This window comes from Pygocentrus nattereri, chromosome 25 (assembly GCF_015220715.1).
Source record: "Pygocentrus nattereri isolate fPygNat1 chromosome 25, fPygNat1.pri, whole genome shotgun sequence".
NCBI classification, from domain to species: domain Eukaryota; kingdom Metazoa; phylum Chordata; class Actinopteri; order Characiformes; family Serrasalmidae; genus Pygocentrus; species Pygocentrus nattereri.
In genome coordinates this window covers 34,102,718-34,118,379 of record NC_051235.1, presented here as the reverse complement: position 1 = coordinate 34,118,379, position 15,662 = coordinate 34,102,718, and positions in this window count along the sequence as shown.

The window sequence follows — 15,662 nt, the reverse complement described above, 5'->3', positions numbered from 1 at the left end:
ATTTTGAAGGGCTGCAGTCGGTTCTGATGAAATTTTGTGGTTCTACAGTCGGTTCAGATGGAATTTTGTGGAGCTACAGTCGGTTTCGATGGAAATTTTGTGGTTCTACAGTCAGTTCAGACGGAATTTTGTGGGGCTACAGTCGGTTCAGACTGAATTTTGTGGGGCTACAGTCAGTTCCGACGGAATTTTGTGGTTCTACAGTCAGTTCCGACGGAATTTTGTGGGGCTACAGTCGGTTCCGATGGAATTTTGTGGGGCTACAGTCGGTTCTGACAAAATTTTGTGGTTCTACAGTCAGTTCCGACGGAATTTTGTGGGGCTACAGTCGGTTCCGATGGAATTTTGTGGGGCTACAGTCGGTTCTGACGAAATTTTGTCGGGCTACAGTCGGTTCCGACGGAATTTTGTGGAGCTACAGTCGGTTTCGAAGGAAATTTGTGGGGCTACAGTCGGTTCAGACGGAATTTTGTGGGGCTACAGTCGGTTCAGACTGAATTTTGTGGGGCTACAGTCAGTTCCGACGGAATTTTGTGGTTCTACAGTCAGTTCCGACGGAATTTTGTGGGGCTACAGTCGGTTCCGATGGAATTTTGTGGGGCTACAGTCGGTTCTGACGAAATTTTGTGGTTCTACAGTCAGTTCCGACGGAATTTTGTGGGGCTACAGTCGGTTCCGATGGAATTTTGTGGGGCTACAGTCCGTTCTGACGAAATTTTGTCGGGCTACAGTCGGTTCAGATGGAATTTTGTGGAGCTACAGTCGGTTTCGATGGAAATTTGTGGTGCTACAGTTGGTTCAGACGGAATTTTGTGGGGCTACAGTCGGTTCAGACTGAATTTTGTGGTTCTACAGTCAGTTCAGACTGAATTTTGTGGGGCTACAGTCGGTTCAGACTGAATTTTGTGGGGCTACAGTCGGTTCCGATGGAATTTTGTAGGGCTACGGTCGGTTTAGACTATTTCACTCTAGTAAACTAACACTGAAAGAGCTGTGCTGGAGCGACAGGTGGAGACGTGTCCTCTTTAGCCTTACGAGAGTACAGATAAAGAGTGCAGGTGTACAGATAAAGAGATCCAGACCTCTGGAATCACTAACTTGCTCACATCAAGTGTAAGTGCTCTTACTTTTGTTCTGTCTCTCACCTGTTTGTCGCACTTTAAATCTTCATATATTGCCCCCTGTGCTTAAACAGTGCAATGCTGTTCGCGTTCTAATCAGTTCTGGATGTGCAGTGGGACTCTAAGCACAGGGTGCAGGTCATGAACGTTCACTGTCACAGACGTGAAGCTTTAAATATTCTCTGTACTAAATTTGTGCTGAATCCAGCAGTCTTTTTTATGGATCCAGCACCACTGGCACAAGGAGATTAATAAAATAATTCAAAAACAGAAAACATAGAATTAAAAAAACTATAATTTGTAATGAATTAAGTTTTTCTTGTGTCACTTCACCTCCAAAAAATAGATCTCACTTGTTTTGGTGACCATTTGATGAATAGCTTGGTTCACATCATAATAAAAAAATAATCAAATCACATTTCTACATGCTCACATGACAGTAGTGTTAGCTGAGGAAGAGTGATGAAAGAGAGGAAAAACTTATTTATTCTGTGCCTTTTTAAAGAAGCACGCAGAAATGATTAATTAAAACAAAGAGCTAAAAAAGTAAGAGTAGCTGAAAAAGAGGACAGTGATCCACAGGCCAGCTGCAAACCCAGCAGTCGCAGCAGCATCGCTGTCGCTGGCGTGGTGTCAATGCCAAACAACAGCTAGAGATAAAAAACCAAGAAGCAGGAGTTCAGAGAAGCGACCTCTGACCTTTGGCTTGTCATGAGTGGTTCAAAACCAGGCTGCAACACACAAATGGGTAGAATTTTGTGGACCAGAAAAAAATAGTTGTGCACAGTAACCTCTCCTAAAAAAATAAGCCAAAGGACAGTCACGCCTGAACCAAAGCCCACTTAGTCAGTCTGAACAGATTCAGACCAAAGTCAGAGTTTTAGAGCAGCTTCATGAGTCCCAGTTTACAGGCCCATGTGCCCCATTAAAATGTTGCTGTGCCCCTCTAAAATCACAGCAGTAAAAAGTCAATGAGATAAAAACCTTTCCATTTTATCCTGGATTGTTGAGCAGAAGTACAGGACATGCCAGTCAAATTCACTACAGATACTACATTTCCCATAATGCCAAAAGCTTGAGCAGCTAATTCCTTCAGAGCCCGTTTGTTTTTTGCAGGGAGTAAAATATTTAAAAGGAAGTCAGACACAAAGCAGATGAGCTCACAGCTGTGTGATTTATCTATAGCCACTTATAACCATATAACCTACCAATTATATGCCTTAGATCACTAAAGCGAATGGATTTAATTAAATTAACACACATTAACAAGGGCTTTATTTATTTGGTAGCTAGTAAAAGAGGAACTGAATCTTGCAAAATGCCAGTAAACGACTCTGCCAGCCTGTGTTATCCAGCTCACCTGAACTGATGAGACTCAGACATGCTGTATGAATACTGTAAAGAAACTATTTCACATGCATGTGTGACGGTAATATTTAAATGAAGTCTAAACAACTAAGACAGTAAATGAAGCTTTGTTAGAGTGAGAGAGCAGTCAGAGGGAGTAAAGCAACAGAACAGAGAGAAGAAGAGAGAGAGAATACAACAGGGAGAAAAAGAGAACAGATTACATAAAAAGGGATTAATACACACTTTACACAATGAATATTCATACAGATCCACTGAATAACAAGGTTGTTAAAGGACTGAAATTCAACTGTAGCTGAATGTAAGTCTTTAGATTGTCCCCACACTGTCCAGCAGGCTGTGTCCAGTATTATAGTTAAAGGGCATCTCTAGGATGCAGTTCGGATTTTTCCTGTTAAACAACTTAATATATCAAGGCAAAATGTGCTTTAGAGCTACTTTGTTTATGTATGTGACAGTTTTCTAAAATGTTATTTATATTTCCAGCTCAGAACTGGAGTGTGTGGAACTGCAGGTTTCTCTGAGGTTATCTATCAATGTGTAAAAGAAGCTGCACGTTGCCATTATTGTGGGATGCACTGCGGTCATTTCTGAGTGAGCCACACATTCAGAACACAATTCAGAACGTTCAGAAATAATAGACTCAATTCAGAATAATTCACACCACTGCCTATTATTCTTATTATTGATGTCTTTCATCAGAGGAATATCAAAGCACCACTGAAGTGTGATATATTTCTGTTCCTGTGTTTACTTGTTTAAAACAGTCAAATAAAAAGTGTATAATTATCAACTTGCTTAGATTGTTATTAGATAATAATTGTGGTGAATTTAATGAGTTTGCGTCTCTAAAAGTGCAATTTTAGTTTTATATCTTTATATCTAATTTGAGCTTATTGTCAGAATAGAATAATTTAATACATTTATAGTGTAAACCAGCCATTTGGGGTGTACTTTAGCCCGGATAAATTGTGAGGGTTGCGTCAGGAAGGGCATCCGGCGTAAAACTTGTGCCAAAACTATCATGCTGATCACAAATATGATTGCCATACCGGATCGGTCGAGGCCCAGGTTAACAACGACCGCCTCCGGTGTTGTTGACCAGCAGGGTGCCAGTGGAAATAGGACTACTGTAGGTTGAAGACCATCAGAGAGGAGAGGAGGAAGGCGGGTCAGAAGGCAGCGAGAGAGAAGGAAAGACAGGAGTGTGGAGGTTAGAGTAGGGACTCTGAACATAGGGACAATGACTGGTAAAGGCAGAGAGCTTGCAGACATGATGGAGAGAAGGAAGGTAGATATTCTGTGTGTCCAGGAGACCAGATGGAAAGGAAGCAAGGCCAGGAACATTGGAGGTTGATTCAAACTGTTCTATCATGGTGTAGAGAGGAAGAGAAATGGAGTAGGGATAATCCTAAAGGAACAGCTTGGGAAAAGTGTTCTGGATGTAAAGAGAGTGTCAGACAGGATCTTGAGCCTGAAGTTGGAGGTTGATGGTGTGATTTTGAATGTGGTCAGTTCATATGCACCACAGGTTGGTTGTCAGTTAGAGGAGAAAGAGGAATTTTGGAGTAAGATGGATGAAGTGATAGATGGTGTCCCTAGAGAGGAGAGATTGGTGATTGGTGCAGACTTCAATGGACATGTTGGTGAAGGGAACAGAGGGGATGAAGAGGTGCTGGGTATGCATGCTGTGAAAGACATAGGGTGGTTGTCTGTAGAATGAGATTAGAAACAAAGAAGAGGAAGAGAGTGAAGACAGAGCCAAAGATTAGATGGTGGAAGCTGAAGGAGGAGGACGGTTGCAGGCAGTTCAGGGAAAAATTGCAACAGGCCCTTGGGGGCAGTGAGGAGCTACCTGAGGACTGGGAAACTACAGCTAAGGTGGTGAGAGAAACTGGCAAGAATGTGTTGGGTGTTTCGTCTGGTCAGAGGAAAGAAGACAAGGAAATTTGGTGGTGGAATGAGGAAGTCCAGGAGAGTATTCAGAAGAAGAAGGCAGCTAAGAAAAAGTGGGATAACCAGAGAGATGAAGGAAGTAGGCAGGAGGACTGTGAGGCTGGTCGCATAGCGAAAAGAATGGTGGCAAAGGCAAAGGCTCAGGCCTATGATGAGCTGTATGAGAGGCTGGACAGTAAAGAAGGAGTAAAGGACTTGTATCGCTAGGCTAAACAGAGAGATAGAGCTGGAAAGGATGTACAGCAGGTTAGGCTGATAAAGGATAGAGAGGGAAATGTACTAGTGAGTGAACAGAGAGTGTTGAGTAGATGGAAGGAGGACTTTGAAGAACTAATGAATGAGGAAAATGTGAGAGAGAGGAGGACAACGGGGGAGAGATAGTGGATCAGGAAGTGCAGAGAATTAGTAAGGTAGAAGTGAGAGCAGCTTTAAAAAGGATGAAGAATGGAAAGGCAGTTGGTCCAGATGACATACCCGTGGAGGTATGGAGATGTTTAGGAGAGAAGGCAGTGGACTTTTTAACCAAGTTGTTTAACAAAATCCTGGCGAGTGAGAGGATGCCTGATGAGTGGAGAAGCAGTGTACTGGTCCCCATTTTTAAGAACAAGGGTGATGTGCAGAGCTGCAGTAACTACAGAGGTAAAAAGTTGATGAGCCACACCATGAAGGTATGGGAAAGAGTTGTTGAAGCAAGGCTAAGGCGAGAGGTCCAGATCAGTGAGCAGCAGTTTGGTTTCATGCCCAGAAAGAGCACCACAGATGCAATTTTTGCGTTGAGAGTGTTGGTAGAGAAGTACAGAGAAGGTCAGAAGGAGCTACATTGTGTCTTTGTGGATCTAGAGAAGGCAGATGATAGGGTGCCAAGAGAGGAACTGTGGTACTGTATGAGGAAGTCAGGTGTAGCTGAAAAGTATGTTAGGGTAGTGCAGGACATGTATGAGGATAGTGAGACAGTGGTGAGGTGTGCAGTTGGAGTGACAAATGGTTTCAAGGTGAAGGTTGGGTTACATCAGGGATCAGCTTTGAGCCCCTTCTTGTTTGCAATGGTGATGGACAGGTTGACAGATGAGGTCAGGCAGGAGGCTCCATGGACCATGATGTTTGCACATGACATTGTAATCTGTGGTGAGAGTAGAGAGCAGGTGGAAGAGAGTCTGGAGAGGTGGAGGTTTGCACTGGAGAGGAGAGGAATGAAGGTCAGTAGAGACAAGACGGAATACATGTGTGTGAATGAGAGGGAGGCAGGTGGAAAGGTGAAGATGCAAGGAGTAGAGGTCGTAAAGGTGGATGACTTCAAATATCTTGGGTCAACCATCTAGAGCAATGGACAGTGTAGAAAAGAGGTGAGGAAGAGGGTGCAGGCAGGATGGAGTGGGTGGAGATGGATGTCAGGGCTGATGTGTGACAGAAGAATAGCAGCAAGAGTGAAAGGGAAGGTCTACAAGACAGCAGTGCTTCCTGCTTTGATGTTTGGTTTAGAGACTGTGGCTCTGTCTAAAAGACAGGAGGCTGAGCTGGAGGTGGCGGAGATGAAGATGCTGAGATTTTCGTTGGGAGTGACAAGGATGGACAAGATTAGAAATGAGCAGATCAGAGGGACAGTGAAGGTGGAGCAGTTTGGAGATAAAGCCAGAGAGGCCAGAGTGGATATATTGGGCAAAGAATGTTGGAGATGGAGCTGCCGGGTAGAAGGAGAAGAGGTAGACCTCAGAGAAGGTTTATGGATGTAGTGAAGGTGGACATGGAGATGGTTGGTGTGAAAGTAGAGGAGGCAATGGATAGGGCAAGATGGAGGCAGATGATCCGCTGCGGCGACCCCTAAAGGGAGCAGCCGAAAGAAGAAGAATACATTTATAGTGGAAGTAGTCTTTTTTCCAGGAAGTCACAGAGAAAAATGAATCAATGGTGCGATCTACACTAACAATAATCTTAGTGTTGTAAACAGTCTGCTGATAATCTTTTGCTTCTTTTCTTCATTGCACTTCATTAGATTTTTCCTCTCAGCACAAAGTACAACACGCTGAAGAGCTCCTGCAGAAAGAGGCAGGAATAACAGATGTTTTTTGGTCTCAGCATTGAGAAGTTAAAAGATCCTACTGTAAGTTCCTGCTGTACACACACACACACACACATGCATGCACTCATACACACACACACACACACACTCTGCCTGGAAGTGCTTTATATTCATTAATCATGTTAAAGGGCCCGGCGGTATAAAACGGCTGCATTTATTGCCAAATGTACAGTATTTCATTTCAGGCCTCATTAGGTGAGCCAAGCTGACGAAGGGCAGGGGGCGTCGCTGTGGATACTGATCACCATGGATACCGATCACCGTGGATACTGATGGATTACGGTCTGGCCCGTGGTCATGTGACACTGCAGCCGCCTCACTGTGAGAAGAAATGAGTAAAATCATCGCACTGATTTTTTCTGATGGCAAAGACTGAAACACATCAACACCAAACGCATCTGTTTATCCTGCTGTTACTCCAGTGAGAACAGTCTGTTTCTGGTCCTAAAGAAAAGTGTTTCCTCTAAACTGCCAATGCAAAATCTCACCTGTAGAGATTCACTAGTGCACATGATAAAGTTAGGCACACTGACTCAGCTCAGCAGCTGGTGATTGGCTGCTGGGTTACCTGTGAATGATGAAAAACACTATAACTAATTTATTTCACTGTTTTAAACCAGTGCTTCTCCACACTGGAAAGGTAGACACCCGCCCCACAGACCTTTTGGGACCATTCTATCTTAGCATTATTGCTGCCCCCTCACTGTGCTCCTCAGAGCTGCTACATATTGACCCACAGCTGAGGTAACGTTCTCCAAACTCCCATTCTGGCCCATCCAGATCCTGAACTGTCCTTCATCATCAAGGTGGACGCCTCTAAGGTGAGTTTCAAGACAACTCTGCCAAACTCTGCATTCTTCTCAAAGAAAGCTTCAGGAAGAGTATTTACACTGTAGGCAACCAGAAGTTATGGCCATCAAGTGAGTCCTGGAGAAGTGACATTGCCGGTTGAAGGAAGCTGTCCTGCCATTTTCAGGTCATAAAAATCACGGCAACCTTGAGTAAGACCAGCCTTTTCATGCACTTTAGTTTCTTATAGACACTTTCCAACAACACAAAAGCAGATCACAGATATGTGACGTCTCAGTTCCATCCTGCTTGTGACACCTGCTCACTGGAGCTGTGGCATCCATGAACCTGGCATGCAGATTCCAGAGTGGACAAGAAGCCACCAGATAAGTTCTGTGTATCAGCAGCCCTGAGGTCGGTTTATAAGCTGGGCACAAACCAACTAACGGCACAGGGTCAAGAGACCATCTAATATTCTGGTGACAGCGACCTCCAGTGGTGGGGAGGGGAATGGTCGGTGGCAGATGTGACAATGTCGCTCTCCTCAGGTCAGTTGACCTCTGCAGGACATACGTTTCTTTAGTTTAACTGTCATCCTTGTCCTTACAAAATCAACAAACAGTGAAAGCCAAAGTGACGCAAACATGTACCTAGACATACTGCGAGAATCTACAACCTAAGAGACGAGAGCCAGACCACGGCCTGACCAAGCTAAATAAATAAATATATGAATAAATACAAGTGGGGACGTTGAGGAGAATGAATTAAGTGCAATTTTAATGAACAATTAAACAGGTAAAATGCAGAGGACTGTAGAAAAATGACACAGTGATAATGTCAGTAATGAAGTGTGAAAGAGTGCAGGATATAAACGTGTTATTACCTATTATATTAAAACGAACAGGTATCGATACCTGAGGAGGTGAGTCTTCAGCCCATGGTGGATGGAACTGAGAGACTGTGCTGTGTGGAGTTCAGTGGGAAGTCAGTCTACGTAACAGGAGCCCTGCTGAACACCCCACCTTCCCACCCCCCACCTCCCGTCAGAAAAGCCTAGGGAGAAACGATCCAGATGAGAGGTTCTCGGGACATGACTTCTAAACTTCATCAACAGAAGCCAGACAGGTGGGCTCCTTGGCCCTGAGGTAGACCCTCAGGTTCCTTCCAGCTTCATTAGCCTGTGCATAACGGCTTGGTCTAGTTCTCTTTCACACTGAGTTACCTCTTATTTCATCCTCTGAGTTTGTCTGTTCAAGAAATAAAAAGTTTGGATGTTTGTTCATGCCTGCTACAGCTCCTGCAGAGCAGAGGGCATTCCAGGAAATCAAAAAGGAGACCCCTAATACATCAGGCAAATTCTTCATGTCAAAAATGTTAGAGAGAAAAAAGTTGATATTCTCCTTGATTTTGGAGCTCTTAGCTATTTCTTTCTCTTTCATCTCTTCAGTTTTCACTGGTTTTATGTTCACTTCAGGAGATTCTCCAGATGCTTTCCCCCTAATTGCACAGCACAGAAGTAGAAGTTTAAAACGTTGTATTCTTCAGCTGAGAGGAAAGTGGTTGAGCAGCTGAAGGTAGTTTTCCATTCCGAATCCACACTTCTGATCTGACCTGACTGTGTTTATCAGCTGGAGAGCATTCTTACAGTCTCTGACTCACACACTCAATTCTCTTCTTCATCTCTGCCACAACAGAAAGATCAGGTTGTCCACCTTTTCCTCAAGGGCTCAAAGCAAGTAGCTTCAGCTAAAGGTTAGTACTATCTCTCAGCTCTGAGACACAGGAGCCCCGCGGAAACGGAAACACACTAAACAGACACACTGAGATCCACCTCTCCACTCACTCAGCTCAGACTGGCATTAACGCAGTCCACAGCTGGAGGTTAAGGGACTTTCTGACTCAACATGAGTTTAATATGTTTATTGTGATGATCTTTAAAATTCTGTATTACAGTATTTTATTGCTCAGCCTCGTCAGCAGTTTTGGGCATAACCCAGTGTACAGTAACATGATTTAGTTTTTTAATAAAATAGTGAAACACATCACAGTGACTGACTTAACACGTTTCTTCTGTATATATTCTGTGTGTCTGTGCTTGTATGTAATTAGCATGTATTGAATGTGAGACACTGATTGTGGTCTGTGTAGCATGAGCAATCATCTCTGCAACATTTACACTTTATTCACTATCAGCTCTGCAACATTTACACTTTATTCACTATCAGCTCTGCAATATTTACACTTTATTCACTATCAGCTCTGCAATATTTACACTTTATTCACTTTATTCACTATCAGCTCTGCAACATTTACACTTTATTCACTATCACCTCTGTAAAGTTTACACTGTATTCACTATCATCTCTGTAACATTTACACACAGACACACACAGGTTAAGGAGAGTCAGAACAAATGGATTAGTGTGAAAGTCCCTGTTAGTGGCTAACTGTAATTAGCATGTATTGAATGTGAGACACTGATTGTGGTCTGTGTAGCATGAGCAATCATCTCTGCAACATTTACACTTTATTCACTATCAGCTCTGCAATATTTACACTTTATTCACTATCAGCTCTGCAACATTTACACTTTATTCACTGTCAGCTCTGCAACATTTACACTTTATTCACTATCAGCTCTGCAACATTTACACTTTATTCACTGTCAGCTCTGCAATATTTACACTTTATTCACTATCAGCTCTGCAACATTTACACTTTATTCACTATCAGCACTGCAAAATGTACACTTTATTCACTATCAGCTCTGCAACATTTACACTTTATTCACTATCAGCTCTGCAACATTTACACTTTATTCACTATCACCTCTGTAAAATCTACACTTTATTCACTATCATCTATGTAAAATTTACACTTTATTCACTATCATCTATGTAAAATTTACACTTTATTCACTGTCACCTCTGTAACATTTACACTTTATTCACCATCAGCTCTGCAACATTTACACTTTATTCACTATCAGCTCTGCAAAATGTACACTGTATTCACCATCACCTCTGTAAAATTTACACTTTATTCACTATCACCTCTGTAAAGTTTACACTGTATTCACTATCATCTCTGTAACATTTACACACAGACACACAGGTTAAGGAGAGTCAGAACAAATGGATTAGTGTGAAAGTCCCTGTTAGTGTAGTGGCTAACCTGTGCTGTGCTGTATAAGATGTGAGAGAGTAATGAGAGTGTAGTGAGTTATGTAACTATTCCAGAACATCTGATGGTCTAACCTTTATAAAGTAGGCCACCCCCTCTGGGTATTTATTTATTTATTTATTTATTCCTTTTTTATGAAAGTGTACGGGTTAGAGTAGATCTGGATGAACATGCACTGTATTCTACAGAGGAAGTTTCCTTCAGGAGCACCAACTCAGTGCTGGGTTTTAAAACTTTCTGTAAAAGTCTCGTGTGTCGGGGGGGTCATGAGTGAGACCCCTCATGTCTCTGATTGATATGCAGTGTTTGTGAATAAAGCGGAATCATGTTGTGTCTGTGTTTGGTTAAAAGAGAAAAATGATAAATGAGTGTTTATAACACGTCAGCTTCAGTGAATCTTTAATTACATTAGACACACAAACAAAGCAGATGCTGTAGCTGCTGTTCACCTCCTGCATGTTCACAGACACAGACTGAGGTTCTCAGAGGAGTCTATTGTATCAAAAGCCGCGCTAAGGTCAAGTAGCACTAAGAGAGATATGTAGCCTTGATCAGAGGCCAGAAGAAGATCATTAGTTCTCTTATCTAGAGCATCTCAGTGCTGTGGTGTGGCCTGAATCCAGATTGAAATTTTTCATATATATGGTTCTTGTGTAGATATGAACTAAGTTGTTGGGCCACAGCTTTTTCTAAGATCTTTGATATAAACGGTAAGTTAGAAACAGGCCTGTAATTGGACAAAACGGTGACATCAAGATTTGGTTTCTTGATCAGGGGTTTGATAACTGCTAGTTTAAAAGCTTTGGGTACATGGCCCAGACTAAGGGACGAGTTTACAATAGTTAAAATAGGGTTTATAATGACTGGCAGGACTTCTTTGAGTAATTTTGATGGAATTGCATCGAGTGTGCAGGTTGTGCAGTTTGCAGAAGAGATAATCTTCTCTAGCTCCAGCTGTGGGAGGGGGTAAAAGGTTTCCAGGCTCTTTTCTACAGCTGTGTTTTATTCTATATCAGCCAAGTCAGATGACGGCCAAGCTGGTTTTAATACTGTGGGTTGAATTTGTCGTCTAATATTTTCAATTTTATTATTAAAGAAGTCCATAAAAACTTCACTGGTGAGAGTTGCTGGGATTTCTGTTCATTACCTGCCTGATTTTGTGTGATTTGGGAAATCTCATTAAACAGAACTCTAGGATTATACTTATTATTCTCGATCAGCGAGGCCAGATATGCTGAGCGAGCTTCAGTGAGAGCATTTCTATCCTCTATAAGGCCGTCCTTCCAGGCAGAGTGGAACACTTCCAGCTTGGTTTGACTCCATTTCCGCTCTAATTTCCGAGCTGTTTGTTTTAAGGTCCGGGTTTTATCGTTGTACCACGGGGCTTTTTCTGCCTTATTCTTTTTATTTTAAGTGGTGCCATTGAGGTAAATGCCCTTTTTAATGTGTCGTCTACCTTCTCAAAGTGAATATTAAAATCTCCTACAATTATTACTTTATCATTGCACACAGCCAGGTTTGCAGCGAAGTCACTAAATTTTTTTATAAATTCAGAGTCGCCCCCTGGTGGCCTGTAAATGTTAAATAATGAAAACCGTCTTTTTTGTGACCGGGTTTGTGACGTGAATAGAAAGAACCTCAAAGGAAGTAAAAGTGTCGCATTGTTTCTGACTGATATCGAGAGTATTTTGGTATATTATACAGACTCCACCTCCCTCGCCTGATAGTCTCTGCCTATGTGCGTAATTATAGCCTGTAGGCGTGGCTCCATTTAAAGCTAAATATTCATCTGGTCTAACCCGTTTCAGTAAGACAAAAAAAGTCAAATTTATGATCGCTTATAATTTCATTTACGACAACTGCTTTAGAGTTTAATGATCTTATATTAAGTAGTCCAAGTTTTAGATCTAAGGTGTTAGTGCGATCATCAGAACATGGATACATGTTGATTAGGTTATTTAAACGGACTGATTGAGTTTTTCTGTGATTAAATTTAGTTTTAATTCGGGGCAAAGACACAGTCTCAATAAGGTTAATCTTAGGTGACGCCTCAAGGCGGATCGCAGACGGTCGGTTTAGCCTGTCTGTCTGCGGCCTGGTCCCGGCTCTGGACTGTCAGCAGCTGTTTACGCTACTCTGCCGACTAACTAAAAGACCATGTGCTATGCTGCACGAAAGTAAGGCAGCACCCTCCCGCGTGGGGTGGACACCATCCAGCAAGCAAGCAAGCAAAATTTATTTATATAGCGCTTTTTACAACAGGTGTTGTCACAAAGCAGCTTTACAGAACAATCAGTATTACAGAGAGAAGAGAAAAGAAGAAAGGAAATCCGGGTCCGAGCCCCCATGAGCAAGCCAGCGGCGACGGTGGCAAGGAAAAACTCCCTAAAAGAGGAAGAAACCTTGAGAGGAACCAAGACTCAGAAGGGGAACCCAACCTCCTATGGTCGACACCGGACAGCAAACATTATTAGTATGAAGTTTTATAGTAAAGTGGGAAAAGAAAGAGAGAGATCTGAGGGTGAGGACTGCACAGCGCTGTACAGCAAGAAGCTCAGTGGTGGTCAAACCGGTCCAGAAGGCTGGTGAGCAGCGGCACCAATCAAGGCAGTAGAGGCAACAGCATCAGGCGCACAGGATGGGCAGCTGATCAGCTCGGCAGAGAAAGGAGAAGAAAAAAACAGAGTTAGTACTGTAAAGAGTGGCTGACCACAGATTACAGTAAAACAGAGCAGCAGAGACTCCAGCAGGTCTAGACCTGACAGGGAAGACTAATCACCAAATGCTCCACTGTACAAATAAGTTTTTAGCCTAGACTTAAAGATTGGGGCTGTGTCTGATTCCCGAACATTGGCAGGAAGATTATGCCAGAGCTGGGGGGCTTTGTATGAGAAAGCTCTCCCCCCTGATGGAGCTTTATTTATTCTAGGTACCAGTAGTAAGCCAGCACCTTGTGATCTAAGTAGGCGTGATGGTTCATAGTAGGAGAGGAGCTCACTCAGGTACTGAGGGGCGAGTCCGTTTAGAGCTTCATAAGTCAGTAATAGAATTTTATAATCAATGCGAAATTTAACTGGTAACCAGTGCAGGGCTGATAAAACTGGACTAATATGGTCAAACTTCCTAGTTCTTGTGAGGACTCTGGCTGCAGCGTTCTGGACTAGCTGAAGCTTGTTAAGGCTTTTGCTGTGACATCCAGACAGCAGGGCATTACAATAATCTAGCCTTGAAGTGATAAATGCATGAACTAGCTTTTCTGCATCCTGTAGAGATAATGAATTTCTTAATTTAGCGATATTGCGGAGATGCAGGAAAGCTGTTCTAGTGATATTAGATATATGTGTGTCGAAAGAGAGATCAGCGTCTATCATGACACCAAGATTTTTAACAGATAGGCTTGATGAAACTGAGAGATTGTTAAGTTTTAGTGTTGAGTTAGACAGTCTGTGTCTGGCTAATTTTGGACCAAGAAGCAGGACCTCTGTTTTATCTGAGTTAAGTAACAGAAAATTATTTGACATCCAATCTTTTATGTCTTTTATACAGTCCTCAATCTTGGCAAGTTTAATTTTATCATCCGGTTTACTTGATATATATAACTGGGTGTCATCTGCATAACAGTGGAAATTTATGCCGTGTTTACTGATAATGGTACCTAGTGGTAGCATATATATTGTAAATAATATAGGTCCTAAAACAGAGCCTTGTGGAACACCATAAATTACTTTTGCATGAACAGATGATTCACCCTTTACATTAACAAACTGATATCGATCGGTGAGGTAGGACCTGAACAAGGAAAGAGCTGTTCCTGTTACCCCTACAAGGTTTTCTAGTCTATCTAGTAGGATAGCGTGGTCTATTGTGTCGAATGCTGCACTAAGGTCAAGGAGGACTAACAACGACACATTTCCTTGGTCAGTGAATAATAGAAGATCATTTATAATTTTTACTAATGCTGTTTCTGTACTATGATGTGGCCTAAAACCAGACTGAAATTTTTCGTGTAGATTATTCCTATGCAAATAAGGGCTTAATTGTTTTGCTACCACTTTTTCCAGGATCTTAGATATGAAGGGGAGATTTGAGATGGGTCTATAATTTGATAGTTCACAGGGATCGAGGTTAGCTTTCTTAATCAGCGGTCTAATTACTGCAAGTTTAAAAGTTTTTGGGATATATCCGAGGCTAAGAGAGGAGTTTATTATTGACAGAATAGGCTTAGTTATTTCTGGTAAGATTTCCTTGAGTAGACCTGTAGGGATCGGGTCCAGAATACAGGTCGATGGTTTTGCAGAAGAGACTATTTTGACTAGTTCATTTTCTTGGAGTAATGTAAACGATTCCAGCCTCTGGAGTGACTCTAATATTCTCAGGGTCTAGACTGGCATTATAAGCCACCAGGTTTGTGGAGTTTAACTGTGTGTTCAGAATTTTCTGTGTAATTTTTTCAATTTTATCACTAAAGAAATTCAGAAAATCATTGCTGCTATAGGCTGATGGCATCTGGGGTTCAGTGACTCTTCTCTGTCAGTTTAGAAATTGTGCTAAATAGTAATCTGGGATTGTTCTTATTGTTTTCTATGAGAGAGGAGAGATAGGCTGAACGTGCTGCAGTAAGAGCTCTTCTATAGTCTATAGGCTCTCCTTCCAGGCGGACTGGAACACTTCTAATTTAGTCAGACGCCATTTTCGCTCTAGTTGCCTGGCTGTCTGTTTTAGAGTTCGAGTGTGATCATTATACCACGGGGCGAGTTTTTTCTGCCGTACTATTTTGCTTTTTAATGGAGCTACACTGTCTAACGTAGATCGAAGAGTATCCTCTAAGAATTTGGTCATAGTATCTAACTCAGTAGGATCAGATGGACAGCTGACTGAAGTTGATAACTGCGGGAGGTTTCTGATAAAGCTGCCAGCTGTGGAGGAAGTTATAGTCCTCTTAACCTGGTAGCATGGTGATGAGCGCATATTACCACTAAACTGGATTTTGTATGAGATTAAGTAATGGTCTGAGACGGCTGTGCTCTGGGGTTGAATGGCTAAGTTATCTATGTCTACACCAAAGGTCAGTATTAAGTCTAGAGTGTGGTTGAGGTGGTGTGTGGGCCCTTTTATAATTTGGGTGAATCCCATGGAGTCTATGATAGATATGAATGCCTTACTTAGTG